This window comes from Myotis yumanensis, unplaced genomic scaffold (genome assembly GCF_028538775.1).
Source record: "Myotis yumanensis isolate MYYU_CA2020_CCGP unplaced genomic scaffold, mMyoYum1.0.hap1 SCAF_8, whole genome shotgun sequence".
NCBI classification, from domain to species: domain Eukaryota; kingdom Metazoa; phylum Chordata; class Mammalia; order Chiroptera; family Vespertilionidae; genus Myotis; species Myotis yumanensis.
In genome coordinates this window covers 76816237-76842696 of record NW_027223759.1, presented here as the reverse complement: position 1 = coordinate 76842696, position 26460 = coordinate 76816237, and the positions used below count along the sequence as shown (strand labels likewise).

The following is a 26460-nucleotide window of genomic DNA, read 5'->3' as shown; positions in this document are numbered from 1 at the left end:
AAATGCAGCAATAGGTGACATTGAGGGCACTAGCTCGAGAGAGTTCACAGTTCAGCATTAGGCCCAACTATATTCTTTTTGTTGTCCTTGCTAATCCTCACCTAAGGATATTTTTCCATTGATTTTTAGAGAGAGTGGAAGGGGAAGAGAGAGAGAGAGATGGATTTGTTGCCTGCCTTCCTCACACACCCAGACTGGGGCCTTGGATCAAACCTGCAGCCCAGGTATATGCCTTTGACCAGGAATCAAACCTGCAACCCTTTGGTGCATAGGCTGACGCTCTAACCGCTGAGCAACTATATTCTTTTTTTCTATAAAATTGTGTCTTTGCAAAGGTGGGTGTTTGGTGGGCATGATGATAAAAAGAAAATATCACCCAATATTCAGTGTACAGCAGAAAATGCAACGGCAGTGCCCAATATGAGTCCAAGGTTGGAGATACGTGCAGTATAAATATATCCTATTCATAAACTGTGACCTTTTAATAATGAAATGATAATGGCTTTTCTTTCAATTCATGTGTATGTTTTCAAATGTCAGTAATTATTAAGACATAAGTACCTATTAAGCTGTTTGGATACAACTACTTAATATATAGAGCTATTGGGTATTTCTTTTGGCCTCAGGTCACCATGAAAAAATAACTGACATGCTCAGAGAACAGGTGAGAAACTGAGAAAGCTTGGAATCTCTGTGTGGCCTGTGGTGACCTCGCCCCAACTCATCCACCTCATCCACCTCTAACATTCCCCTGCGCCTTCATCCTAGGCCTTTTCATAGTGCCTTGGGCACTGCTCCCCAAACTTGCCATGCTTCTGGCCTCTAGAACCTCACACATGCTCTTCTCTGTAGGAAATGGCCCTTTCACCTCTTCTCTTTGAATGTGCCCTCAGATCATCTGTATTGCATTATAACAGCACCCATCACATTGTATTGCATTTACATGCTTGTACATTTGTTTCCCACTAGACAGTGAGCTTCTTGAGAGCAAGAGCAAATCTTGCTCACCTTGGTATACCCAGCATTGGGTGATTGAAAGGAAAGGGGTAAGTATGTTACTGGAAGCTTTGTTGAGAATTCTGCTGGCTAGACGCTGCCTTTTACCCTCTCCTCCACTGACAGTCCTATTATCCCTAACCTCAGCTGCATCCTCTGTCCTGCAAGAATGAAGTCCAACCACGGGCCGACTAGCCCTTCTTCCCTGGGAAAATGTTCCTGTGATAGAAGGTTATCGATGGACTCGGACATGGAGATTTTGCTTGCCATACTCTGGTCTCCCTTTAGGAAGTGTGTGTGCTGGGGCTGCCCTAAGGATGCAGTTCTAGAGTGGAGAACCAGGCCAGACACATCTGCTTGCAAGCAACAGAGAGTCCTGATTCCTAAAGGAAGGGTTTTTTCACTTGGTTTGGTTTGGTTTGGTTTGGTTTGGTTTAGTTGCTTGTTTGGAATCATAGCCTTATGCTTGTTCATATCCTAGGCCAGTGATGGCGAACCTATGACACGTGTGTCAGAGGTGACACACAAACTCATTTTTTTGGTTGATTTTTCTTTGTTAAATGGCATTTAAATATATAAAATAAATATCAAAAATATAAGTCTTTGTTTTACTATGGTTGCAAATACCAAAAAATTTCTATATGTGACACGGCACCAGAGTTAAGTTAGGGTTTTTCAAAATGCTGACATGCCGAGCTCAAAAGGTTTGCCATCACTGTCCTAGGCCGAGAACTGCAGCAGCTCCAGGATCCTGGGGTAACTGGGCTTCCCAGTCAAGAGCTCAGGCCTTGCTCTGAATCCAAAGCAACAGCAGTGATGAACCTCACCCAGGATGACAAGGTTTCTTCCTCACTGCTCCAAGCTCCTCTCTTCAGTGCTCACATTACCAATTAACCACCTTTCTCTCTCTTTTTTTGTGGCAGTTTAACATCCAAAGGGAGGGAATCTGATTGGTCCAGCTGACCAGAGAAGTCTGTTTGAACAGAGATTTGCAGAACCTATAGCCTGGCTGTGCTTGGGTCAAATGTCTACCTCTTGTTCAGTCTGCTGAGGTCGAAGAGGCTCAGCAGCACCAGCATGATGGTTCAACTGAAGGAAATTGATTCAATGGAATGGGAGCTGTGAGTAGAGCAAATGCCAAATGCCTGAGAATTTGCTTCCTGGTCCATGTGGTCTTTCCAGTTGGGTCACACTCACTAGCAGTTTTCTCAACAACATTGCTTGTTTTTTTCAGGATTCTTATTATTATTCTGAAATTGTCAGTTATGGTTTGTGCTCTGAAAATGCTCAGACATCAAGCCATGGAGCCATTGGTATCAAGCACATCATTTAACATTTAACATACTAACAAGGGGACATTCTGTTTCCTTGTGCAAGTCTCTTCTCTCCTGGGTGCTCAGTTGTGTTACCTGTGAAGGTGAGCATAAACATGCCTTTTCTACCCAAAGGGAGGGCAGAGTCCAGTTCACTAAGGTACTCTCTCACACCAAGAATAAAGGATTGAATAAAGGGTTCTACAGTGATCTATGAACTTAGAGTCTCCAGGCCACTGAAGCGGCATCTATGTGCAGGATAAATGGATTAATGAGGTGGAAAAAGAACTTCTTAATTTGAACAATGAAACTCATTAAATAAATAAACCCTTTTAATTGGTATGTCGAAATAATTGAGGACTCTGTTCTTTTTCTTTGGCCTAAATCGGTAAGTATTTTGCATGGGTGTAGCCCAAGCCTGAATCTTCAATGAGGCCCTCCTGGGATTCAGGCACATTCCCAAGGCTGACTTCAAATCTGAGTACTGAACTTTTCCCTACCTCTCCTATGAGACTGTAGTCTAAACCACACCTGGTCTCTGCCACTTCATTCTTTGATGTTTTAGATTGTTTACTCACAAATTTCACTTTCTTCTGAACTACTTATCTCCTACACCTTCAACTTCTTTCCTTTGCAGCTTTTAAGCCCTATCCCAAATAGTTCTTTTGCCTAAATAAGCTTCAGCTTTGTCAAAAAACTAAATCACCTTCCTTTGTTCCTGCGTAACCCTCTAGCTCTCTTTCCATCCCTTACACCCAAGCTTCAGGAAAGAATGGTCTGCATTCAGAGTCTCCATTTACCTAACATCCCATATGCTACCTGTGACAGGATGGCTTCTGCTCTCAGCGCACCCCTGACCTTGCTACAACCAGGGTTACAAGGAATATTCTGACCTCCATCTAGAATACACCCTCTTGAGGTCTGACGTGCCTGACCCTGTCCATAGCCGCTGACCTCAACCTCATCTTCCTCCCTCCTCTCTGGTATCAGTGGTTCTCAAACCTCCAGGGGAGGGCTTGTTTGAAGATTATTGAACTCCACTTCAGAGTTTTTGACTCAGTAGATCTGGGCTGGGGCTCTAGAACATGCCTTTTGAACAATTTTTATGCCAAAGTTGCTGGTCTTTGGGCCACACATAGAAAAACATTACTAGGGATGATTTCACTTCCCCCAGCCTCACCTGCATTGGAACATTTGGCAGTGTCTTGAAACATTTTTAGTTGTTACAATTTGGGAGGTGGGGAGTTGTGTTCCTGAAACCCAGTGGGTAAGGAACTGGGACCATACTGAGCATCCTAAAATGTATGAGACAGCCACACCTCACCCCCAAAAAAGAAGCATCTGGCCAAAAATATCAGTGGTGCCAGGCAACCCTTGGGAAGTCCTGCTCTGCCAACTCTCTTTGTCTAGCTGGCCTCTAGTCACTGTCTATCTGGTCGCTCCCAAAAGCCCTATGGTTTCACCTTCTACATATGTCTTAGCTGCCTTTACCTCTTTCTTTCCACTGTCCTTCCTTATTTCAGACTTCATCACCTCCTACATGAATTACTTACTGCAGTGGCTTCTTAAGCGGACTTTTTGATAACATGGTCATCCCTCCCAAATCGACTTGACTCCAGGAGCATAAAGCTGCCCCAGTTAAAGTCATCAGTGCTTCCCCTCCCCACACAGAGCCTCTGTGAGAAGAACTCAGACCCCTGGAACACAAGAGGCCTCCTAGGACTGCCCGCTGCCAATCTCACCAGTCGCATCTGCCCTACTGCTTCCTCCTCGCACCACAGGCTTCTGCCCTGCAAAGCTAAATACAATTGCCCAAAGGGGCCACCAGCTGTCTCGTCTCCAGGCACATATTCTGTTTCCTCTATCTAGAAGTCACTTTCTCTGTCTCTGCTTGGCTAATTCTTTTCCAACCTTTAAGACTTAGCCACCTCCTCCAAAGAGCCTTCTCTGACCCTCTTCACCTGCTGAGTTAGGTGTTATACCTGTACCCATCTATTCTAATATTTATCCCACAAAAGGAGCAGAATAGCATAGTACTACACACGATGACTCTGAGCTGAAAGTCCAGGATTTGAATCCCAGTTCTGATGTTTACTAGCTGTGACTTTGAATAATCTATTTGACTATCTTTGTTCCAGTTTCCTTATCTGTAAAAAGGGGCTAATACGGTAGCTACCTCATTAAGGTTGTTGAGGATCAAATGAGTTACTGTACACATAAAGTACTTAGAACAGGGCTTAGCAACTAGTGAAACACTGCATAGTGCTGGCCATTGTTATTAGTGTCCACTTGTCTATTTACCTCACTGGACTGTAAACCTGGTGAGGACAGCACTATGTGTTTGGCTCAAGGCTTTGTATCTCAGGCAAGGATAATAGTGTCTGTTATTCTTCTCTGTCACTTCATAATGTAAAGCTATACTGAAATAATGAATTATAGAGTCATCGTCTATATATATATAAAAGTATAGAGTCATCATCTACATATATAAAAGTATAGAGTCATCATATATATATATATATATATATATATATATATATATATATATATAAAAGTATAGAGTCATCGTCTATATATATATAAAAGTTTAAGTGACTGAATGACCAAACGACCAAATGACAAAACGACCAGTCGACCGGTCACTATGATGCACACTGACACCAGGGGGCAGACGCTCAATGCAGGAGCTGCCCCCTGATGGTCAGTGCACTCCCACAGCGGGAACACCGCTCAGCTGACCAACAGGTGCCTGATGCTGGGCTCAGGGATGGTGAGTGCAGCTGCAGCAGCACAAGCCTCTCCTGCCTCCACAGCAGCGCTACCAAGAGGCGGCAGCAGGCGCAGCGGGGCTGGGATGAGGGGGAGTGGGCTCCTCCCCGGTCACCTGCCGCTTCGTGCACTACTACATCCCTCAGGGGATGTCCAACATCCCCCGAGAGGTCCCGGATTGCGAGAGGACACAGGCCAGGCTGAGGGACCCCACTGGTGCATGAATCCATGCTCAGGGCCTCTAGTCAAATATAAAATATTTATTTTCCAACTCACTTTTTGTTGTTGTTGTTGTTTTCAATGAGCCTGAAACAAGGGGAATTAGTCTGACCTATAATTATTTGCATACTGCTCTTCACAGAAGAGTTGGAGACAATGTTTAGAGAGAAATAAATTTGCGGGGGCTGTGAGGAGCTAGAAAGCTAAAGGGAAATCATCTTACAGAGTCATGCTGGTTAATAATCAGCATTTTCCAAGGAGTGTTCCGAATAATAATTGTTCCAGGTGGAGGCAATGTTTTGGGGGCATTGGGGAGGGGAGTGAGACTATAGTCAAATACATTTGGCAAATACTGGATTAAGCAAATCTAGACAAGTTTCTTTGTGGTCGGACTTTTCAGTCTTTAATAAGCTAATGACCACCATGAATCTCTAAGAGGGGATCTCAGATGCACCTAGGGGACAGAATTTCCCAAAGTTATTTGACTTTAGAACCCTTTTCCATCAAGTGTCTTGGAAAACAACAATTTCATGAGCCACACTTTGGAAACACAGAGTGGGAAACACTGGTGCAGTCCATCTTTTTTATTTACAGACATTGAAGGTAAGGTACAGAGAAATTAAATAACTTGCCCAAAATAACTCAGTAAATTGAAAGTTAGCAGTATTTCAAAGAACAGGGAAAATTGAATGAATAAGCACTAGATTGCAATCCTAAACCAATTTTGTCCCTACTCTCTGACCTTGAGCAAGTTGGATCACAACTCTGAGTTCAGCTTTTTCATCTGTAAAATAAGAGCTGGAGGATATAACTTCTAAGGTCCCTTCTTACTCAAAGATTCTAATGTTCTATGGTGGGAAGGAAGCATTCATCCCAAGAATTACTCTCTTTTTCTCTATAAAAGAGATCTTGTTGACAAAGGCCTGCCATTCCTGGCAGAATTATCCCTTTAATACCAACTGTTCTTTTTGTTTTTTTTTCCCTAAGTAAATAGAGAAACCAGAGAGGAAAGAACAGTGCAGAGAGAAAGGATCCAGAAATAGCTTTTTCCAAGACGGAGTCAAGCAGGAGCCTCAAGCCGGCTGGAGATGTCCACTTTGCTTTTGGGAGATGCCAAAGTTGTCTCCTGAATCAAAGAGGATTTTAAGAGGATCACAAAAATTATTTAATGTCCTCTGAGCTGCTCTCTGGCCCTGGCCCAGGAAACATTGTTATTGTAACTGAGACGTCGGGGCATTTGGCAGTCTTATGTTCTTGTTTGGCCTGGTACATCTCTTTATTTATTAAAGCCTCTAGGCTCTCAGGCCATGGTTCAGTGTATTAATTTATGTTTGTCTCCCTGGAGAAAAGACCAATTTGAATACCCCCAGCTTCCGTATAACTCAGTTTGCCACCGAGATATTAACTCTGAAGATTTTTCTTTCCTCTTCTTTCTTATTAAGTCTGTAAAAGGTATATAGAGCCCATGATAGGCAGAATGTCAAAGTCCCACACCTTCCCTTTCAAATGCCACTCCCTTCACTATGAAGAATAGGATTCTCAGTTGTTGTGTGTTTTTTTTTTGTGATTTTTAAATCCTTATCCAAGGACATGATTTTTTATTGTTTTTTAAAGACAAGAAAAGAGAAAGAGAGAGAGAAAAAAACATCAATTGTCAGAGAGAAACATCGATCAGCTATCTCTGACATGCACCCTGGTCAAGATCAGACCCACAACCTAGATATGTGCCCTGACCAGGAACTGAACCGGCAACACTTCTGTGCACAGGACATCGCTCCAACCAACTGAGCCATACCAGCCAGGGCTGACTCTCAGTTTAATTCAACCAATTGTAAGTTACAAACCAAATATTATTTGCATTCTAATTAAATGCAAGCCACTTGCTACTAGTGTGAATTAAATAAGACCCAGTTTCTGACTTCAAGAAGACAGGAATATACTGGGGAGACAGACATGGACACAAACCTCTGCAGAGGAGTGTGGCAGGTGCAGAGCTAGGGGTAAGTACTAAGAAGGATGTGGAGGAGGGAGTGGCATCCCTGCCTGAGAGGCACAGGGTAGGGGGAAATTTCTGGAGAAGGGCGCTTGACTTGGGTCCTGAAAGATGGACACGAGTTTGCCAAATGTAGATAAGTGTGTGTCCTAGCCTGGCTTGAGACATGATGAAGTAAAATAACATTCCATGCTTAGGGAACCTCAAATAATTTCAGTTGGCTTAAGCATGGGATGAGTGAGAAGAGGTGTGGACGTGAGAAAGGGGTTAGGTCATGGTGAACCTTGATCTTTAAAAATAATTTGCAAAACACCAGGAACTCTATAAGCCAGGTATAAAGACAAATTTTCCAAGAGGACTTTGCAATAATTGGCTCTATAAAGTCAACCTTTGTTTCTTAAAAATGTTTGGTCATATCTGATTTAATGAGCATCATTCTCAAATATGACAGTCCAGGTAAAACCATGGTTATATAATTAATATTTGCAATTATGTCCTGCTAACAAGAAAGACTGATCATTTTTTAACCTTTTCATATCCCCATATTGCCAATAAAAGAGAATACTTAATAATTCTTGAATTCTAGAGTGGAGAAAAAAAATAAAATGTGTCATTTATGCTTATAAAAGCAAAATTTATTAAATTATTATGAGTTTAGAAAGCTTAAGCAAAAGACACGTTAAAGGTTTCCTTATGTCCAGAAAATACCAACAATATTCTTAACACAATCATTCTTTTTTTAAAATTTAAATTCTTTATTGTTTAAAGTATTACATATGTCTTTTTCCCCCCCCATTGACCTCTCCCCGGCCACTCCCACCACCACCCCCCCAGCACATGCCCTCACCCCCTCTGCTGCCTGTGTCCATTGGTTATGCTTATATACATGCATACTAGTCCTTTGATTGATCTCTTACCCCCCACCCCAAACCTCCCTTGCCTTCTCTCTGAGATTTTGTGGTCTGTTCGATGCTTCTATGTCTCTGGAACACACAATCGTTCTTTATCATCCAGTCCTTGTAATTAATTCCTGTTCTCCTCCATCTTGGATCAGCAATCTCTTGAACTTATCTGTTGTTGTTGTTGTTGTTTTAAATATATTTTTATCAATTTCAGAGAGGAAGGGAGAGAGAGAGAGAGAAACATCAATAATGAGAGAGAATCATTGATTAGCTATCTCCTACATGCCCCACACTGGGGATCAAACCGCGACCTCTTGGTTCATAGGTCAACACTCAACCACTGAGCCACTGCAGCAGGGCCTGTCTGTTGTTTACTATTGTCCTGGAGACCCTGACTCAGTCCACTTGTCTCTAAGTTGTTGAAGTGAGGCCTTCAGAAGCCTGTGCCCAAAAGTACCTGCAAAGTCCCTTTCCACGGGGCCCTGAGACAGTCCTTCATTGAACAATGAACAGGCAAGACTTCTCAGAGAAGCATCAGAGTAAAATAAAACTTATCTGGAGATGACAGAAGACTCAACATGGTTGTGGTTATTTTTTTACTACTGACCATTCTCAAATGTGAAAGACCTGATGAAAGTTTATTACAAGAATAATGTATCTGACAGCAAATTTGGATGTTTCTTTGGCGTGTAAAACAAAATAAAGACAATCCAGAGCAAGTTTTATAGTATCTATAAACATAATGATTAATCCTATTTTTCAAGAAGAGTGGATAGTGCATCTAATTTTTAAAAATAGATGAATATAATCTTTACAGAGAAAAATGTTCAGGTATAAAGCATATAATAATCCTGAGACATAATATACCATTAACGTTAAGCACATAGAATGAACCAAGAATATCTTGAGAACATCGAGTCAAGAGATTCAGAGTGTCTGGAGTAGGTTCTAAATTCCTGAATATTAATAAAACTCCAGAGGTAAGGCAGGTGAATCCTCACTTGAAAACCACTGGCCTGGATGCTACATTCACATTAAAGAAGTAAAGTGTGATCAAGTAAATATTTAAAAAATGAGTGAAATGATGACTAATAACACTATATTGTTGTTATCTGATATCAGACAAAGCAGCACCAGGAGCCTGATAAGTGAAAATACGTCATGGACAGCGAGGACACTGACAATTCTCTAGGAACTTCCCATATAGCAGATCATTTCGAAATACTTACATTAGTAGCATTTTCCCCATACAAATTTAACCTGAGGAAGTAAGTATTTTTTTCTGATTTGACAATTTTTTTCATGCAACTCATCAACAGTAACATATCAAGCCCTAATTATTTCTAGCACTTCTCTTTTTACAAGGTGAAAGAATAAATCGTTTGTAATTTTCTGGGGACCCCCCCGGGAAATTTAAAAGATATTATTTAGAGTTCAATTTAGAAAGACAAAATATGGAAAGTTGTCAGGAGATCTGAAGATAGGATTATGAGTTATAAAGAATAGTACTTGGTGATCAATTTAATTAAAGTGACAATAACATTTTAAAAATAAATATAGACAGTAGCATGATGGTAAAGAACCTTAATTTAATTTCAAAGCGAAAAGACTTTGTTCTCTTAAATAATCAAGGTCATGCCAAAGTCAACATAAAACAGGACATGATTCTTATAATACACAGAAACTTTGTTTCTGGGAAGATTACACACAAGGTAAGAGTCACCTCTATAACCTCTTATCCAGAGCAGACCCATAACCTCAGAATTTTTGTCATTTTAATTGAGAGAAAGCCAAATTTCAGTTTTGCATCAGTAAGTACAACAATTGACACCCTTTGGTGTTTTGAAATTTTATGAAGATATCATAAACCTTAGCCAGCTTCGACTATGGCAAGTAAAATTCCCTTTCTGCAAACTTTCTACAACTTTTTATACTTTTTTATTCATTTTTTTTCATAAACTCTATTTTACGACAAAACCACTCTTTTTTAAAAACAAAAACAAAAACACATTCTCCTTAGTGTAATTTCTCAAAGTGGCAAAAAATGAACAAAGTTATTCAGACATAAAGATGTAATCAAACAGGAACTTTAGGAATATCCAGTTTAGGTAAGTGCTTATGTATCTCTAAACCAATGTGCATAGAACTCTTTTAAGAGATTTTGTAATCTATTTTGATAATACCATCTACATATAGGAATATATTTTTAACTAACAGACAAACATGCAGATATAGGTAGAGAGCTTATAGCTTCAATTTTTTTTTTAATATATTTTATTGATTTTTTACAGAGAAGAAGGAAGAGGGACAGAGAGTTCGAAACATCAATGAGAGAGATCGATCAGCTGCCTCCTGCACGCCCCCTACTGGGGATGTGCCTGCAACCAAGGTACATGCCCTTGACCGGAATCGAACCTGGGACCCTTGAGTCCGCAGGCCGACGCTCTATCCACTGAGCCAAACCGGTTCGGCTATAGCTTCAATTTTAAAATTGCGGCCATGGGTCAAGGATAAACCCAGAAATATCAAACTCACTGGTTCACATCAAAGAGCTGTTCTCTTCTCATTGTGCACTAATTCTTAATTGATTGGAGCTCAAAATAGACAAATTGACAAACAAACAGAAAAGAGTAACAAGCCAAATTATTGACCATCTCTTGCCCAGCAGAAACAAGGTCTTTATAAACCAGCCATCTATTTACAGAGATCACTAATGGCCAGACCAAAAGCTCACCCTAGAATCCAAGCAAGTACTCAAAATCATTTTCTTACCATACTACTAATGGATAAGAGTCTGGAACATAGGACAAGTCAGATTCACTTTTGGGTCTCCAGGTCGCCAGTCAAGAAGGGAACACAGAGGTCTAAGTACTGGTTAAATGGGTGGAGTAAATGATGACCAGAAGCAGAGGCCCAAAGCCAACCAAGTGATGACACCAAACTGTCAAAGACAAATGTGCTGGACAGTTAAGGAGATGAGTTTATTTACACAATTACAATAAGGAGAACATCCATTAATGTGGAATCACAAGGAAAAGGAAGGTTATCTAGGGTTTCATAGAATCAAAAAACAGAATAAGTCACATGGGGAGGGGAGGGTTTCCTTGCCTTTAGCTGTTTTCTGGAACACAAAAGGGTGGGGATTTCAGAAAATTAAAGAGTAGAAGAATTTCAGAAAACGAAAAGATAAGAGGACCAGGGAAAAGTGAGGCCAGAGAGATGGACAAGGGCAGGTGTGGAGGGCCGTTGAGGCCTCTCTCACAGTTAGAACCCAGTCTAGGTGGATGAGTGAAGGGTTTGGAATCAGGGGTGTGATCCACCTTGCTAAGAGCCTGATCCTTGTGGTCAAACTCTCTGTCTTTGGATCCAGATGTTGCCATCCATTGGTTCTATGATTTTGAGCAACGTAACCTCCATGCACTTCAGTTGTAAAATGATGTGAAGAGCATCTGTTTGGGGATTTTGTAATATAATACAAGTACTTGGACTTATTTCTGGCATGTAGAATTAGCTATCATGACTACCAGGACCTCAATCGTTGCTACTTCTTTATGCTCTTTTGGCCTAAGTGTTACTCTCTGAAAGCACTGACAAGCGGACCTCCAATATTCCCCTGTAGGAGTTGCTCAGGGGCCCCAGTCTCGTTGGATGATGTGAGATGGGTATGGTCTTGACTTGATGTAACTATGCAACTGCATAGCTATATAGGCAAGAGTGACTAAAGTCAATTGATCACTAAATAATGGATTTTTGGAGGTTGGGATGGGGTAAAGTCTGGCCAGTGCCACCCTTATTGTGTGGGGTGGGGTGGGCAAGAAATATGCCTGACTAAAGGCCATTGCAAGGGCTTGCACTGTATAGCTCCAGGAAGCTTCTTTTTACATTAGTATCTTCACAGTGGCCCTGCAGTGAATGCAGGGGACGAAGGTCAAATGATCAGGCAGAGGACTGAGGGCCTACATACTGTATGTCTGGGGCTTGGAGTGCACAGAAAGTCACAAAGCAAAAGCAAAGCTTTGAGTGTGTTTGTCAGTGTGTCATCAAAATATGGGAGATTCAAAGAAGAGCAACAGCTCAGCTTCCTCATAAGAACAGACACACAAAAGTAGATTTTAAGATTCTTTTTTTTTTTTGTTGTTTGTGCTTAAATAGTTCAACATATTTTAAAAGCAAACTTACAGGAACAGCACAGAAGACAGACAGCATTGAACACTTGTACTTGCAGCCAGGGCAGTGTAGTAGCTCAGCTGGTTGGGCATCATCCTGTGCTCTGAAAGGTTGCCGGTTCAATTCCCAGTCAGGGCACATGCCTGGGTTGCCCATGGTCGAGCCAAATGCTAGCATTGTCTAGAAAAATTTAGCAGGTTTATTTATATTGTTATACAGTTGAACTGCTGAAACTTGCTCAATGAAACATTTTGACTTACACGAATGCTTCACGTCCCTGCATTTATATTTAAAAATTCACACACAAATGAAAATGGAAAACCTGCCTATACCTGATTTTTGTCCCCTATTTCCCACTTGCAGTCATACACTTAGGTACCTTTTGACCCCATGGACTAAAAATATCTGATGTTCAGAACTACCTATAACAGGAAGAAGAGAATGTTTCCCATCACAGTGGATTCTTAAGCACGTGCTCCATCTCGCAGCATACTGGCTGGATGTCTGTGGCATAGTCGTTACACGTTTGGCTTGGGCAGCACACAGGTTGGTCTTCAAAAAGGCCAACCAGACAGGCCTAGTTGCCCCTGCAGAGTCCCAATAGCTGCACTCTGGGAGGCAGATCTGTTTAAAGTCCTGAGCAATTTCTCACACCAGATGCTGGAAGGGAAGTTTGCTAAAGTACCGTGGTACCATGCCTGTAACGATGTGTTTTCTTCCCCCCAGTAGAGGGCACACTTTTACCAAAGAGGGCTGTGGTAATCAGTTGCTTTCTTGGTGCTTTACCACTGGTGGATTTGGGGGCAGTCTGCTTTATATGAGCCATGGTATAGGGACTTCGTTACTTACCCCCCCTTCTCCTTGGGCTGGAGTTCGGCGAGCTAGAGGCAGCGCTGGGGTTAGAGGGCCATGGTAGCGGCCAATTTTAAGATTCTCTTTTGACAGAGATTGTTCCAAAGCTTTCATTAGCAATGCCAACTTGATTTGCTTCTAATTATAAGCCCAGGTGAGCTGGTGAATTATTATAGAGCATAAGGTCTCTCAAATTACTGTGCAAGCGCCTGCTGGCTCCAAACAAGGGCCACCAGCATGCTCAAAGCCAATTCTGCCCCCCACCCCACTCAAAAATGGGACTCCTGGGGCCTAGGACACTTCTGAGAGAAAAGAGGCAGGGACCACCATCTCTTGAAGTCATACAAGCAAAATACCCATTCTTTTCATAATTGTCATGGATGCAATTCATAGACTGAAACGTTAGGATGAAATGTCACACACAACTCACCCCTCAGCTCCTGCAGCTGAAGAGAGGACAAAGGAAAACACAAAACACAGAGTCCTGAACAATTATGGCAGAAACATCCATATTAAATGGCCTCTTTCCAGGTTCATTTGGGTAGTGTCACAGTTTGCTTTGCAGCAGGGTTGAGCCTTGCTTCCAGGAGCAGAAATGTTTTGCACAAATAGATTGTTCATACTGCAGGGAGTTGAAGTTCACTCCATCACTGTGAGAGCCATGGCTTTCAGAGTTTTTGACCGTGACCCAGTGTAAGAAATGCACTTTGTATTATGACCCAGTGCACACATCTATAACGGGAGCAAGGTTTCTGCCGCGTAAACACTCCCAGCATGGCTCATTACCAGCTATCAGCCTGGTGCCCCTGAACCACTGAATATGGACTTGAAAAGAGGTGCACACAATTGGCTGTCAGCACACAGCTGTCACATATGCACAACAGCAACAACAACGACAGCAATTATTCAGACTGCTGAGCTGGGAAACCCTCTCTAATCTGTAAATTCGTAAAAGACCACCACCCAACATCAGTCAATGTGCAATGCCTGAAGGTGTTCTTTACAGAATGCCCAGGTCTTCTGCGGGCCTCTCTCAGGAGACACGCCCTTTTATAATTTAGTTTTCTCTGGGGGATTTTCCAGGACAGTTGGGCCCTCTAGTTTGTCACCGCCTTCTCTGATTTTATTCTAATCCCTCTTTGCTTCAGCCCAGATGATATTTTTCTTGGAAGCCATTTTTACAAAGCACAGAAAAAGAAAGGAAGAGAAAGAAAGAAAGAAAGGAAGGAAGGAAGGAAGGAAGGAAGGAAGGAAGGAAGGAAGGAAGGAAGGAAGGAAGAAAGAGAGAGAGAGAGAGAGAGAGAGAGGGAGGGAGGGAGGGAGGGAGGGAGAGAGGAAGAAAGAAAGAAAGAAAGAAAGAAAGAAAGAAAGAAAGAAAGAAAGAAAGAAAGAGAGAGAGAAAGAAAGAAAGAAAGGAAGGAAAGAAGATTAAGTTTGCTACCTATAGAGTGAAGGGTGTATGTGTGTTAAAATTTACATGACTCTAGATATTCAAAACAAATAGAATGGACAATGGTAGTTTCCCCATAGGCCTTAAGTTATTGTGCAATAGAACTGACTTGTTGAATAACAAACAGCCCTACAAGTTAGTGGCATTCAACAATGAGCATTTATTTCTGACCTCTGAGTGTAAGCCCATTAGATTCTGCTCTTGCTTAACTGGGCTTAATTTGCTGTTTGTGGAGCTGCTGGAGGCTGCACTCTGAACTGGGTGTGGGTGGGGCAGCTTTCTCCACACAGCCCTGGCCATCTCCTGGGCCATGGGCCAGCAAGATAGGAGTGTTCCTTCTCCTGCCAATGGCAATAGTTCCCAACCCGGGAAGAAGTCTGTTGTGGGCTGGATGTGAAACTTCAGGGCCAGAGGCAGACTGGTAAACTGAATGAGGATCCTCCCAAATATTGACCATCTACTCCCTGGAACCTGTGAATGTTGCCTTATACGCAGAAGGGCCTTTGCGCCTATGATTGTTAATGTTTCTTAGATGGGAGGTTACCCTGGATTATCTAGGTGGGCCTAAATATAATCGCAAGGATCCTTATAAGACAGAGGCAAGAAGGTCAGAGCAGGAGAAGGTGATGTGACAGAAGCAAAGGCTGGAGTGATGAGACAGGCAAGGGGTGCGCCGCCTCCACAAGCCGGAAGAGGTCAGGAACAGATTCACCCCGGGCCCTCCCGAAGGACCAGCTCTGCTGACACCTTGATTTTAGCCCCTTAAGATTCACTTTGGACTGCTGACCTCTGGAACTGTAAGATAATAAGTTCACAGTTATTTGTTACAGCAGCAATTGGAGACTAATGTCAGGCTAGTAATACAATCTTATGTGGGAATAAAGCTAGCTTCCTTTTTTTTAATTTTTTATTTTACTTATAATGTCACTTAAGAATTGTAATTGTTTTTAAAAGTATGCTTGTTATTTTTTAGGTATATCCTTAGTGAACATTTGGCATTCTCAAATGTGATTTGACCCTACATTGCGATCAACTTGTTTTTCAAAAGAAGGTGTCTGCTTTAAAGATGAAAAGTCAGTGAGTGATGTATTCCGGAATACCGAAATGTTCTTATAAGCAACTGTAAACACAGTTTTAAAAATTATACATGATGGAGCAACCATTTTTACTGGAGGAGAGTTTGGGGTCTCCATAGGGAATTTTTCAGTTACATGTGCCCCTCCTCCCTCCTCAGTTTTGCTGGTGAGAAGCCAGGAAGTCTTCATTATAAACATAGAAAAGATGGGGACAGAGAAGGAGGAAAGAAAGGGAGCTGGAGACCTTGGAGCAAGACGCTCTGGAGCAGCAGTGTGGTGTGATCAGGTAGGTAGAGGGAGAAAGAGGAGTTTTTTCTATATATTGCTGTAAATTGTACAAATGTATTTGGATCCTCTTTAAAGTTTTCAAGAGCTGCAGAGTAAGGATATAAGCGACTTGGGGATTTCTTCTGGTTGTTGGAAGATACATAGCACATATCTAGGATGTTATTCGAATCCTTCCTCAAGGGTTACTTTATCATTTAGGAATGCTTTAGTTTGCAGGTGTTAGAATAGTGGACCAATAATACCTTAACAAGGAGGGATTTGTCTTCCTCATATAACAAGGAGCCTGGAGGTACATAGTGTGGGAATAGTTCCTCAGGGATCCAGGCTCTTTTCATCTTGTACTGAATCCGAGTGGCTCTTAAGCTTAGGCTTATGTCTTGCTTGAATGATGGCTGCTGCTGTTCCAGGCATCACGACCCCATTCAAAGGCAGGCAGGATGGGGTGGCCAAGGTGAGGACCTATCTTCGCCCACCTTTCTATTAAAAGGGAACAAGTGATCTTTCCCAGAATCCCTCAGCAGACTCTCCCTTAGAGCTCATTGACCAAGACTAGGTTATATGTCCCATCTACTTGTAGAGTTGAGGTGGAAAAAGCAAGAATCTGGCTTCCCATACTCTGTAGTGGAATGTAGACAGAGAATGAGACAGGGAATGGCTTTGGATGGTTATCCAACGGTGTCTGCTGTAAATACCCAGTCTCCTTTGTATTCAAGGGCTCCAGACTGGTGGGCAGCAGCTTTGGGAACTCAGCAAGGGCCACAACTCTTTGTCCCGAGGCCAACTCTCCAGAGAAAAGCCAAACTGCCAGCATTCCTCTCACAGTGGGCTTCTCAGTGCTGAGGCAAATACGCGTCTCCTGGGCCACCTTGCAGAATTTGCTGTAGGAATGGATAAGTAGTCACACTTGATAAATCTATTGGATCATTTTCCTAAGTTCTTGGATTCCTTCCTCTCAGAAAAGGTATTTCTGTCATCTTCCCTTATAAGAACTTCAGCACAGGTTTTCAAGGCCAACTCTAGAACCAGGCTATCTGATTTGAATCTCAACTTTACCATTTACAAGCTGCATGTGGGAAGTTGTTGAGTGAAGTTCCTCAGCTTTCTCTTTTATAAGTAAGGTGATAATATGTACCTCAAAGCATATTCTTAGGATTAAATACCTTATACTATAAAAGCATGGTAAACAGTGCTTGGCACCTAGGAAGGGCTCTGTTGGTGCCAACTAGCATTGTTATTTACGTACACTGGCCCCCGTGAGTCTAGGTTACAGTAGCCAACTGAGCAGTGCCGCTCCCACTGGGCAAATGAGCCTGGAATTTTGGTAACTGCCTCCATACCAATAGAGTCAGCCTGATCGAAAGCATGTTTTTCCTTCTCTGGTCTAGAATTCTCGGGATCCCTCACCACATGTATTCCCCAGATTTTTGCTTTTATAAATGAGCAGAAACTCACAATTCCTGTGATGGGTAAGTCTCCTTCAGGGTCTGTCTTTTCAACTGGTCTCCTGAGGTGTGTTAGGAATCTCGTCACTGCCTTCCTTTGGCAGGGAGGCCAACGCCGGGCTCCAGGGGTGTGGACTACATTAAGTCAGCTGATTGCGCGTCTCTCCATTCAAGTCCTCAGGGTTCTATTCTGGTCTAGTCAGTGCCTTCGGTTTCAAATAAGAGAATGTTTAAGCTGTGAATTTAAGTGACTTTGTAATTCAGCAACCCACAAGGTCAAACTTCATTTTTAGTTTTTACCTATTTTAGTCCCCAGCTGCTAGGGGAAACAAATGTGTTGTTATTGTTGTTGTTTGTCTGTTTTAGAACTCATAGAAAATCCCTGCAATGCACGTGCTTTGAGCTGAGGACTTGGGAATTTGAGCTAAGATATAAGGAGTTAGAGCTCATTATTCTCTTTCTTTAAGCTGTCCAATTCCATAAAACAAAACAGTCTCACTCCTACAGTCCTCAGCTGCTACTTGGTCTCTCCAAAGCTTAATTTCAACGGCTACTTCATTTTAGGCGATAATTTAATGTTTTGCTACTGTATGCCACTGGCTGCCTGCATCAAAACTCTTTAAACCGGTTGGATTTTCAATCAGACTAGATAACCCATCCCTGATTTCTTCTGTTTCCCTGCAGGCTTGTGCCTCTCGATTCTAATGTATCCGTCAGGCAACTTAACTACAAGCAACAAAAACTTACTCTGATTTGAGGAGAAAAGGAATTTATTTAAAGGCAAGGTGGAGTCAGGCTCAGAGGCACATGCATTTGGAAACAACTTCTAAAATCATGTCACAGCACTGGGAACGTGAAGACACGCTGCCCCTGCCACCATAAAGTAGACACCTCAGCTTACATTATCAACACCATGTGTCAGTCCCTGGGTACCACACTAGCAACGCTGTCCTAAAAACTCCATCACCCACCTGCACCATCAGAGGCTTTACCTTCCATCAGGATTACATAGTAAATAATCCCCAAGCCGGAAGAGATTTCCGGTCCTGGGCAGGAAAAATACAATTCATTTGTTCATTTCACAGAAACCTGCTCTAAGACAGAATCCCCTGGGGCCCAGCTTTATTAGATTTACACACACAATTGTTATTTTGTTGCTTACTTATAATTTTCCTACAATTTGAATAGGTCCAAAAATGTGGTTTGTGTATAGTACGTTAAGTATCCTCCTCAGTTCCTAGTGTACTCCTTCGGGTTTCTGTCCTGATGTTCATCTCTTCCTGGTCTCCTGTGGTGGGAAGCATAGGATAGTGGGAAGATTTTAGACTCTGGAGTCAGGAAATCTTTGGAGCCAATCTTGACTCTGGCCCTAAATAACGGTGCTTATCAGTGGGCATATTGCCTAGCTTTTAAAAGTCTTGGTTTATTATTTAAAAATGGGTATAGTAAAATCTGCTCCATGAGTTGTTATGAGAAGAATATCATTCACATGGAGCTTAGTAAGAGATGCTGAGAAACAATGGACTTGATTACTATAAATTAAAATCTTAACTCTGGAGCAGAGGTTGGGTGGGACATGCTAGGACGCAGCGGCACCTCTGCTGGAGTTATCCGGGCTGAGCCTCCGGGGTGTCTTTATAGCCTGTGGCCTGCAAGCCCAGGTGCGCAGGTATCCTTTAAAGCAGTGGTTCTCAACCTTCCTGATGCCGCGACCCTTTAATATACAGTTCCTCATGTTGTGGTGACCCCCAATTTCATTGTTATAAATTGAACATAATTAAAGCATAGTGATTAATCACAAAAACAATATGTAATTATATATGTGTTTTCCGATGGCCTTAGGCGACCCCTCTGAAAGGGTCTTTTGACCCCCAAAGGGATCGTGACCCACAGGTTGAGAACCACTTTTTTAAAGCCCTGTCCCAGGCCTGATTTTGAGTTGATCCTGCCCTTGAACTCTGTAGACTAAGGTGACTATGGATTTGTAGTTTCCTCTTTTGTGTGTGGCAAATGATGAAGCCAGCGATCTCAGATTTTGAAATGGTTTTGAAAAAATGAGGAAGATGAGAAAAGTGAATTTTTCCATCCATTGCAATTAGTTTGGGATCCACTGTCACTTGCTCTCTGAAGCATAACTCACCAGTGAAAAATGCTCAGCCTGTAAGTGAAGCTGCAATTTAAAAAATAGCTGCCCTTGACGATGAGTGAACTTTTCTAGGATCTCATGCTGTTGCAATTGTGGAAATGCAGGAACTGAAAAAACAGTACAAATTCAGCTCCTTTGGAATGATGGGCCTGTTGGGACAGAGCCATCATCAGGGACTGCTCAACTGAGTGTCAAGCCAGATCCATTTTCAAATTCAGTACTTCCCTCTCCTTCCCCTGTGCCCCCTCAGTTTTCTCCCCTGCAGCCTCCATGCTCTCCTCTTGAAAAGCCAGGATTTAATAATATTTGTGACTCAGATAATTCAGCAACTGAAATGAAAAAAGATCACCAGGTGCTAGTAAGACCAATTATAAGTCATCGTTCAAAAAATCAGAAAAACAAAGATGTTCCAAAAGTATTGGATATTTTGAAAGCTATGAATGAGATTAAACTTCAAATTATTGAATGGTCACCTGGAGGCAGACCCATTCACAAGAGGAAAAGGCATAGTTCACATTGAGATACAATGTCTGTAATATCCCAGGCACTTCAGCAGGAATTTGCATTCCAAGAAGACAGTTCCTTTGAGAAAGAAAATAGGTCTTGGGAATCTTCTCCATTTTCTGGTCCAGACACTTCAAGTTGTGGACATCACATTTCACGGTCAGAAGAACAGGGAACTAAAAGAAGACTGACAAACACAAGAGGTGTTGTGCCCAACGTGTGAACAATGCAAGCGGTACTTACAGAAATATGCCCCGTGACTTCCACTACATGTTAATCTTCTGTTAATGAAATTGAATGAAGTCTGTACACCAGGATGTATTAGTGCAGAGGTCTGAAAGGCTTGACTCTTAAGGATACCTGTCTCTGGTTTGGGAAGATCCACTAGTTAACTGATGATAATTATGTATATTGATTTTTTTTCATGTATGGTAATGTTACTGAAAGCTGAATAAACACATTGAATGATTTTCCTAAGAGTGAAATAGTAAATGACTTAATGTTTCTCATAAGAAAACAGTAGGATCTGTAAGGTAATAGGAACCGTTTTAATGGATTAAGAAATTAAGTAAGCTAAGTCTGTATTGTACCAATCAGCAAATGATAGTGTGTTTGAGTTTCTCTAAAAACAAGTAAATAAAGGAGTTATGATGTCCTAGTTTAAGAACCTTTGAATCTTTTTAAATTTGGTAGTGATCTGGTTAACTGGACTCCAGGACCTTTGAGATTTTCAAAGAATATATTTTTTCATTAAGATAGTCATAGTTTGAATCATTTAGGTTCATCCTCCTAAAAATTCTTCCTGAAAGTGGTAAAGAATTATTCTTAGAAACCGATTTGATAAATGCTAGTATTTAAAGAATCTTCTTCATAAGTTTTGCCTGTGCTTACTATATAAATATCTATGCCTATAATTTTACTACTTTTGTTCCTTATTACATTTTTACTGTTCCTTCATAAATAGAATGTAAAATAAATCTGCCTTGTAACTTGAAAACAAATAAAATCTTGACTCTGTAAGAAAAACAATTGAGATAGTATTAATTTCCCTCAAAGACATTGCAAGTATATTATTTATACAAATAAATGGTATATATAATACAAACATATTTATATTATATGAAATACGTAAAATGTATATACATATGAATATCATATGTTTACACTTTCTCTATATACACATACATATTCATAAAAATCCTGAAATAATAATCATCTGTAATGTCTTCTATAGCAGTGGGTCTGCAAAGTATAAATGATTGACATCTTTCAGAAATCTGTAGGCAACCAGGTGGTACAAGTATTAACCACCCGTTGGACTTGGCTTCAAAACAAACCAATTAGGATCAGAATCTGTACCTTCCTTATCCAAAGCACAGAAAGTCCTGACCACCAGATGTCACCATTCTTCTATTTCCCTCCCAATGCCAGAAGCCTTAGAGACAGTATTTTCTTCCAAGGGACCGAGGGAAATACGTGCCTCCCAATATTCCGGGATTTCACCAAAAGGTCTTCTTAAGAGGAATCCTTCTGCCCATGCAGATTTCCTGTGGTTCTTGGGCATCACCTGGACAGTTTCTGGCAGCTGAGGATCCAAGTGGCTGATAATTTGGGGCCCATTTGATCAGAAAATGTTAAAGCCATTTCCTCCAGTTTGAAGTTAAGGGTAGACTGACTTACTGTGCCTGGAGCTAGCTCAACAGAAGAGAGGCCACAGAGTGTTTCCTACTAAGATCCTGGAGTCAGGAGACTTCCCTAGTTAGCTAGGTGGCTTGAGAGCTCACTTACAAAATGAGGGAGTTAGGCTAAGTCATTTCTAGGGTCCCAAAATTCCATGATTTTTTGTTTTTAAATCCTCTGCTGGGGCGGGGGCGGGGGGGGAGGGGGGGAGGTAGGGTGTGAGGGAGGTCAGCAGACTCAGGTGACCTAAGTTCAAGAAAGATGACCCCAGGGAGGACAGTGAAATGGGGATGGAAAAATCCTGCAGGGAACGAAAGGGAAAGTGCACATAAACTCTCATACAGTAACCTGACATAGTGACTGGAACATGGCCTGCAACTTGCTGGGGTTAGAAACCTTGTCATTCTCACCCCTAAGTTACCCACCAGGCCATTCTCCTTGTATTCGAATACCCTTAACAATGATCTATAACGCTTAGTGATGTAAATGTACACATTCTCTCTCCTGGGCTTGGCTGGATTTAATGTCATGTCAGTCAATGTTCTTTGTGGTGCTTTCAGGACATGGGGCGTGTTTTATTTCTCTTTTGAATTCACTACACTACAACGTTTAGCTAGCCTGTCTACAGTGTTCATAAAATATAGGGGTGGGAAGGGGGAAGAGAAAGAGAACTGGAATTCATTTATTGAGCACCTACTATGTGCTAGGTGTTGCTAAGTACTTTACATTTATTTTATTTCTTCTTCAAAATAACCTCATGAAAAAAAAAAACCAACCCTACGAAGCTAAATTCATATGGTTAAGTGCTTGCCCAAGGTCACCAAAACCAAGTGTCAGAAACTCAGGCTGCTTCATTCTGTCAGGGTGGAAAGGCGCAGGGCATGTCTGAGATGATTGAGCTCACAGTCTCCCCTCACAGGGCTTCACTGCTTAGAGGCCTGGACTGCACCACTCTGGGGCGTGCAGTGCCTATTAGCATTTGCACACTGCCCGTAACCTTGCTAGAATATTGTTTATGGCCGGGATCAAACTGTCTCTCCCATTTCTCCCTCCCTCCGGGCTGCGGAATAGTAAGGTTGGTAGAAGTCCTCTCCGACAGGGTTGGTAGTTTGTAGACGGCCCCTGAGAGGCTAGGGCGTTTCGAATTGGCTGAGCGCTCCGCCGGGGAGGGCGGGAGTTTGCCGAGCGTCCCTGGCCGGGATCCCTGCCTCCCAGAGCCGGGAGCCCAGAAGCGGGGAGAAGTTGGAGAGGTCGGGAAAGGGAGGGTCGGGAGAAATTGCGGACGGACCTCAGCCCTGGTCGGCCGAGCTCCGGAGGAGGGTCTGCCGCGTCCGGGCCGAGTGTGGCCGCGCCGCGCGCCGCCCCGCCAGGGCTGGGAGTTTGCAGACCATCCCTGCCGCCACCAGCTCCGCGGCGGCCCTGCGGCTCCGGAGGCGGCCGCGGTGGCCCCAGGCGAGAGCCAGCCCTGATAGCCGCACCGCGGACTCCGGGCGCCGCAACTCCGTGCCCCCCGCCTAGGGCCCTGCGGGGACGGCGAGTGGTGGGTGCTTCCGGCTGCTGCCCGACAAGGAGGTGAGAACCACTGGGTCGGGGCGATCGTGGAAACTCGCCATCCCCTGGGAAGATGCACGCAGAGCGGAGCGCGGAGGGCACGGGGAGCTGGGCGGGCGGGGAGAGCCCGTGCCGAGGGTGGCGCAGCCGGGGGCTTTGCCCGCCGCCCCGCTGCCGCCTGCGTGGGTGCCGGGGCCACGGCCGCTTTGCGGGACCCGGAGCGAAGCCGGGGACGCGCCTTGAGGCGCCCACCTGTCCGTGGCAACCCGTTTCGAGGGGAGGCTGCAGGCCCCCAGGACCCGTGGGGAAGCGGCTTGTGGGCTTTTCAAGGGACTGTCCAGAGGAGGCTTCGGTTGTGCGGGCCGGAGGCGAGCTGCTGGGGCTGGCAGATGGGCGTCGGACCGCGGAGGAGATTTGGTGGGGTCACGCTGGGGGTGTGGGCCGGGCTGGGGTCGCCGGGTCCTGGGCGGGCTCAGCCACGGGCCAGCGAGGAGGGAGAAGGGAGGCTGGCCCCGGGCCCCAAGGGAAGCGGGATGCGGCGGGGGGCGCCCTGGGCCGGGTGAGCGGGGTCCAGTGGTGCCCCCAGCCGTTGGGGACGGCCGGCGGCCCGCGTTCCCGCCCCCCTCAGGGCCAGCCTGCCCGGCCGGAGAGGCGAGGGGCAGCGCGGAGTCCACACCCGCGCGCACACTCCCGAGAGCATGCTCAGTGCGGGCCTGGGAACTTCCTGCCGAGTCGCGAGCGGCCCTGGCCCCCTCCCCGCCCGCCGCTCGCAAAGTTGGAGGCGGTGGGTGCTGGAGTCGTGGGCTCGGCCCCCGCCTGTCGCCCTTCGGCGTCCTGGTTCCGGGCATCGCCTTTGCCCGGCCCGCGGCGCTTCTCTCTTCCGCCGCCCCCGCGGCTGGGAACCGAGGCGCGGATGTCATCCCCGCGCCCCGAGGCCAGGTCGCAGGCCGGGTGGCCAGAGGCCTGGTGGCGCGGCCGCCTGCCAGGCGGACCCGCTTGCGGTGCGCTCTCCACGCGCACGGACCCGGTGCAGAGAGCAGACAGGGTGGAAGGGGGTGTGTGAGCGCGGGGCCCTTGGCGCACTACTCGCTGTCACGTCACACACAAAGCCTTGGTTTCATAGCTGCCCGCCGTAGAGGGAAGAGGTAGAGGGGAGAGGTGCCGTTCGCATGGTCCAGCTGCTTTTGGAGCGCCACCAGGGTGCTAGGTGCCGGGGGGATGCAGGAACAAGGCGTCGCATATGGTTTGCAGGGATGCCAGAGGCCAATTCTAGGGCTCGGTATTCCTGGCACTTACTGAAAGCCCTGGCCCTGGGCGGACGCCCGTGTCTGCACCGGGCTCTGGTAGACCAGTTAGGACGCTTACGAAGCTGTGAAGTTGGGGAGGAAAAAGCTGAGGTTTGGGTGGGATTTGGGTGGGATGGCAACACTGCACTTGGAAACACTTGAAGCCAAGTGTTAGAGGCAGGAAATCATTCTAAAGAGGCAAGAGGGAAGCTGGCATCCTACATTTTTTGGCTGTTAGGATGAGAGCAAAGCTCCCCTGTCTAGAGGTCTTTTAACTTTTCTCCAGTTACCAAGTTGAAGTCCATGTAGTCCCCCTGAAGCATAGAGGCCTGAGAAATGAGCTGATGCAGGACAGGGGAGAGGGTGACCTTTGCCCCTTTTAGTGACTTGCCAAAGAGGAAAAGGAAGCTGCTTTGCTCCTTTGTTCCAGCCTGCCTTCCCAGATCTAGGCGACCCGTGGCTGGAGTCATTAGGAGAAAGGAGTCCGCAGTCGGGGGTTGGGGCTTTCCCAGGTGGCGCTGGTTGGTTTTAAGGCAGGCTGCAATGGCAGTGGGGCTGAGGGGCTCGCCCAGATCTGCCAGTGGCATCTGCGTTTCAGCCAGTGCTGCAGAGCAGCTCATGGCCTTTCGAGGCTCCTCAGCAGTGCGCATTTCAAGTGCTGTATGTGTGGAAGTGTGAATATGGTACTCATGTACATAAGGCACACATCCATATAGCTTTTCATAAAGAAGCATGGGCATATGCATGTGCATATGCGGTTGTTCTTTGGTAGCATCTGGGGGCTGGAAGGGACCTCAGGAGACCATAGGAATTCAAATTTTCTCCTTTCCCATTCAGTTTTCTCCGTTTAAAAATAACCAACCAGACTTCTCTGCCCAGCTGTCTTCCCAAAGCATTTGATGCCAGAGTCCGCCTGTGGTCCCAGCCCAGGGGGAGGCCTTTGGCTTCTCCCCTGAGAAGAGGCTCCTCAGGATCTGATCTGGATGCACGCTGACAGTTGATGTGACTTTTCCTACTGCTCCACATGGCTTGGGATTTAAGTCACAGCAGAGTCATGCTCAGACTGATTTTAGCAGGGGACAGGCAGCGATGTCAAGAAAATTGCAAAGAGCAGTCCTCAGTAAGACTTGGGTTGGAAAGTTCGTGTCCATTTGTACTCTGTGGTCATCCCAGCAGGGAGTTGCCCTGCTCCTTCCCGAGAGCAGTGGGGACTCATTTTTGCCCCCTTCTCCTCTGTGTCTTGTCCTTCTGGCTCTAGGAAGCAGGGGAGTGGTTGGGGATGGTATTCTGTGTCAGTGTGATTATAGTAGGTCTCAGGAAAGCATGTGCTAGCAGGAGTGTTGTCTCTGGGGGTTTGTCATGGTGGATGTCAAAGTTTGGGGAAGGATCCTGGTGTCAGGCGAACAATTAACGGATAGTCTTGACTGGAGGAAGGTGTATGTGATCCAGAATTCAGGTACTTAAAAAAGAGAGGAGATCATTTTCTAGTTGGGGGAGAGTGTCACGTGGGTGACGGTTGAGTGGTTTGGGTCAGAAATGAATTTGGTACTTGTCAGTGCAAGTTTTACTAGGTTGCCTTTAAAGTTCAGACTTGCTTTGAAGTATAAAGTCCCTCTTTAACAGTCAGAATACGAGTAAAGATCTCCCCATCTTCTTAGAGTTCCTAACCTAAGCCTTGTCCCCGTGCTCTCTTGCAGCCTGCGTCAACATCAGAAATCCAGGCACAGATGTAGTGACCTCTGTGCCAGCTGCAGGTGTCCTCACTGAGTGTGTATTGGGCAGCCACCGTGCTGGTGCTGGGTATAAAGATGTCCTTTTTCAAAATT

The 26460-nt window shown here is 44.4% G+C and overlaps 1 protein-coding gene and 1 pseudogene across 2 annotated transcripts in view; both read left to right on the top strand.

The window, feature by feature from the left end:
* Positions 1-16413: 16413 nt before the first annotated feature.
* Positions 16414-20340, top strand: LOC139015816 (mitochondrial fission regulator 2 pseudogene; annotated as a pseudogene).
* Positions 20341-23028: 2688 nt separating this feature from the next.
* The window catches only part of MGAT5 (alpha-1,6-mannosylglycoprotein 6-beta-N-acetylglucosaminyltransferase), a 360895-nt gene continuing 357463 nt past the window's right edge, over positions 23029-26460 (top strand). For both annotated transcript variants that reach the window (XM_070423098.1, XM_070423097.1), the window contains exon 1: positions 23029-23369. The gene's annotated coding sequence lies outside the window, so the exon portion shown is untranslated. The remainder of the gene's footprint in view (positions 23370-26460) is intronic.